At 40.0% G+C, this 4,231-nt stretch overlaps 1 pseudogene; it reads left to right on the forward strand.

Moving 5' to 3' along the window:
* Positions 1–1,257: 1,257 nt before the first annotated feature.
* LOC131762422 (heterogeneous nuclear ribonucleoprotein A3-like) lies at positions 1,258–3,389 on the forward strand (annotated as a pseudogene).
* Positions 3,390–4,231: the final 842 nt, after the last annotated feature.

A 4,231-nucleotide genomic window follows, 5' to 3' on the forward strand; every position in this document is an offset into this window, starting at 1 on the left:
TTTTTATATGCATATTAAAGTGACTTTTAAAAATCTTACAATAATGTCATTCTACATGAAGTGAGGTTTCGGAGCTGAGACGCAATGAACACATTACAGTGTGAGCTGTGGTAATGTAGAGCTGCTATCCACACAGATGGTATTGATTTTCATTTCCTGTGAAGCTGAATCAACATGTTGTGGCTAATGTCTACATAATTTAATGTATTGAGTAAAATGTACCATTTCTCTCTACTGGGGGATAAAAGGTCTTACTTGACTGTGGTACCTTGTGCTCTAAAAACCACAACAGACATGTTTAACAATCCTTAGTTATTAAAAATCAACCTAAGAAACCTTTCCTGTTTCTTAAAAAAAAACATTTTTTCTTTAACTCTTTTTTTAAAATATATATCAGAGTAGAAGAAAGGAAAGGCAAGTGTTAATAGAATTTTCTCTTAGGCTAACATGTTTTGCAGATAAAATTCCATTATGGTGCCAACATCATAAGATAGCCACAAAATGCCTGGAAGGATATACGGCAAGAATCAACAAGCTAAGGCATCAGTACCAAATGGGATGCTCTGCTCCTCAGGGTCCATGGCAGGGCTAAGAGGGGCCCTCCCTTCCTGTGCCCCTCATCGGCCTCCCTCCTGGGTGACCAGGGCTCTTGTCTGACTCTCTGACTGTCTGAAGCCACTCACTGCAGCACCTCCCATGTCAGTCTCCTATGTTACAGTCTCTGCATTTATTAAAAAGGAGACAATTATCCTCAGTCTGCCAACCTCACAAGATTTTTGTGGGGAATCAGATTAAATAACTTATGTGAAAACACTCATAAAATTGTAAAGTGTAATACAAATGTACATCATACTTTAAATGGTATTATGGTTTTCTTATTATCACTCAGTGTTTGGAGCATCTTGCTCCAAAATTACCCACTCCCCGACCATCAAAACTACGAGTCGTTTGAATCTGATTGGTCAGTGATTCAGTTTTCTGGCTGCAGAACCCTACAATAATGTGTGAATGAATGATAATTTTTAAAAGGACATCAGAATTGATAAAACGTGATGGGAGAAAGCAGTTTTTGTATATTGGTATGTTGGCCATTTTATCACCATCAAACAAACAGTGGTTAACAACCACTAAGAGAATTTTGATTTTGCCCACTCATTTTCTTCTTCAGATCTCCAAAGAGAAGTGTCTTTCCTTGCTATAAGGTGATTCAAAATTGGGAGAAGAGGGAGGACTGAAAGGAGGAGAGGCTCTTTGTCTATGGGGCAGGAGTTTAAGGTGAGTCAAATAACTGACTGAGTAGGTGTGAAAGCAAAGAGGGTTTAAGAAGTGTTGCTAAAGGCTATGTGTCCTCTTCAGAGGGTTAGTTAAGTATAAGTAAGGAGACTGAGCATATTAGATTTTTTTCAACTTCCAGGCTTTGACTGCTATACTGCTGTAAGACTGGACCACATGTGTCATAGCTTCATATCAACATTTATTTAACACTGAACAAATGCCAGATAATATATGTAATCACTTTTCATACATTATCCTATTTAATATTTACTCTAATCCTGCAAAAGGTGCTACTGCACCCAGTTTTATACATGAGGAAAACCCAGGCTTGAAGTTAGAGCCTACCACAGTAACACAACTAGGATGTTTCAAAACCAGGACTTGAATTTCAGAGACTGACCTCTCAATTACTCACTGTACAATTTCATGCAAACCAGTACCCCTCCCCCATTGGTAGATTGTACAGGAGAAAGGACTTTGATCAGCTGTGATGAGGGATAGGGGAGAGAAGTGGAGTCTTTAGTTTCCCTTCTCTAATCAAGTTGGTGCCTCAAGTTCAGGAAAGCAGAGTTGCAATAGCCTTCATTTCTGTAGGGTAGTGACAACTTTGCTATTTATTGTTAAAGAAACTGAATAATGGTGTACCAGATGGTACAGAAATAGCTTTAAAAATAACATTCAAAAAGAATACAAGAGCCAACACCTACATTCCCTCCAAGCAAAAAAGGAAGCTGCCTACATGAAATTAAGTTACTTGACTACACTTAAAGTAGAGGCGTATTGAACTCAATTTGGAAGAGGTGAGTCCAGTCTCAAACTGCAGGGCCATGATCCAAAGGAACCAGAATAGTTGAGAAAACTGTTTATTGGTGGTCGGAGCTTTGAAACTACAGATGATAGCTTAAGAGAACATTTTGAGAAATGGGGCACACTTAACAGATTATGTGGTGATGAGAGACCCCCAAACAAAACGTTCCAGGGGCTTTGGTTTTGTGACTAACTCTTGTGTTGAAGAGGTGGATGCAGCAATGTGTGCTCAACCACACAAGGTTGATGCCCATCTAACAGTGAAGAAAATTTTTGTTGGTGCTATTAAAGAAGATACAGGGGGCTTCCCTGGTGGCGCAGTGGTTGGGAGTCTGCCTGCCAATGCAGGGGACCCGGGTTCGTGCCCCGGTCCAGGAAGATCCCACATGCCGTGGAGCGGCTAGGCCCGTGAGCCATGGCCGCTGAGCCTGCGCGTCCGGAGCCTGTGCTCGCAACGGGAGAGGCCACAGCAGTGAGAGGCCCGCGTTCCGCAAAAAAAAAAAAAAAAAAAAAAAAAAAAGATACAGGGAAGCAGCTGCATAGCACAGGGAGATCAGCTCCGTGCTTTGTGACCACCTAGAGAGGTGGGATAGGGAGGGTGGGAGGGAGACGCAAGAGGGAGGAGATATGGGGATATATGTATACGTATAGCTGATTCACTTTGTTTTACCTCAGAAACTAACACAACATTGTAAAGCAATTATACTCCAATAAAGATGTTAAAAAAAAAGATACAGAAGAATATAATTTGAGAGACTACTTTGAAAAGTATGGCAAGAGTGAAACCATAGAAGTTATGGAAGACAGGCAGAGTGGAAAAAAGAGAAGATTTGCTTTTGTAACTTTTGATGATCATGATACAGTTGATAAAATTGTTGTTCAGAAATACTGCACTATTAATGCGGTATTTCTTTCTAAACAAGAAATGCAGTCTGTTGGATCACAAAGAGGTCGTGGAGGTGGATCTGGCAACTTTACGGGTGGTGGAGGAAACTTTAGAGGTGGTGGAGGTAACTTTGGCCATGGTGGAAACTTTGGTGGAAGAGAAGGCTGGTGGTGGTAGACCTGGATATGGAAACCAAGGTGGTGGATATGGAGGCAGTGGTGGAGGATATGATGGTTACAATGAAGGAGGAAATTTTGGAGGTAACTATGGTGGTGTTGGGAACTATAATGATTTTAGAAATTATAGTGGACAACAGCAATCAAATTATGGACCCATAAAGGGGGACAGTTTTGGTGGAAGAAGCTTGGGCAGTCCCTTTGGTGGTGGTTATGTATCTGGTGGTGGAAGTGGTGGATGGTAGCAGAAGGTTCTAAAAACTCAGAAGAAAAGGGCTACAGTTCTTAGCAGAGAGAGAGCAAGGAGTTGTCAAGAAAGCTGCAGGTTACTTTGAGACAGTCATCCCAAAAGCATTAGAGCAAGTGTAAAACTCTGCCACAGAAGGAACGATGATCCATAGTTAGAAAAGGTACTGCAGCTTAACAGGAAACCCTTCTTGTTCAGGACTGTCATAGCCACAGTTTGCAAAAAGTGCAGCTATTGATTAATGCAATGTAGTGTCAATTAGATGTACATTTCTGAGGTCTTTTACCTGTTGTAGCTTTGTCTTTTTCTTTTCATTATATCAGGTATATTGCCCTGTAAATTGTGGTAGTGGTACCAGGAATAAAAAATTAAGGAATTTTTAACTTTTCAAAACAATAAAAAATAAAAATAAAGTAGGGGCATTCCTTGTTACAGATATCTTTGTAACTGGCAAATTAATTCATAAGTAATCCCAAATTTAGACATTATGATCAATCAAATCTATAGCCATATCTAGATGTTTCTCCTTTAACAACAATGGAAGGAAATTCTTTTTATTTTTTTGAAATTTGTAATTAAATAAATTAATACACAGAATTATGTCATGGGTAAACTATAAACAAAATTACCAGATACTTATCTGATTTATAGATAGTCTGCTAGGCTTAAGTTGATTCTGTTGTCTTTGGATTCCTAACGGTATATAGTACACTGGCTTACCTATATAGATGATTATTGAATTAAAGAATGAACATGGGGCTTCCCTGGTGGCGCAGTGGTTGAGAATCCGCCTGCCGATGCAGGGGTCACGGGTTTGTGCCCCGGTCTGGGAAGATCCCA

Source organism: Kogia breviceps, chromosome 9, assembly GCF_026419965.1.
Source record: "Kogia breviceps isolate mKogBre1 chromosome 9, mKogBre1 haplotype 1, whole genome shotgun sequence".
Lineage (NCBI taxonomy): Eukaryota > Metazoa > Chordata > Mammalia > Artiodactyla > Physeteridae > Kogia > Kogia breviceps.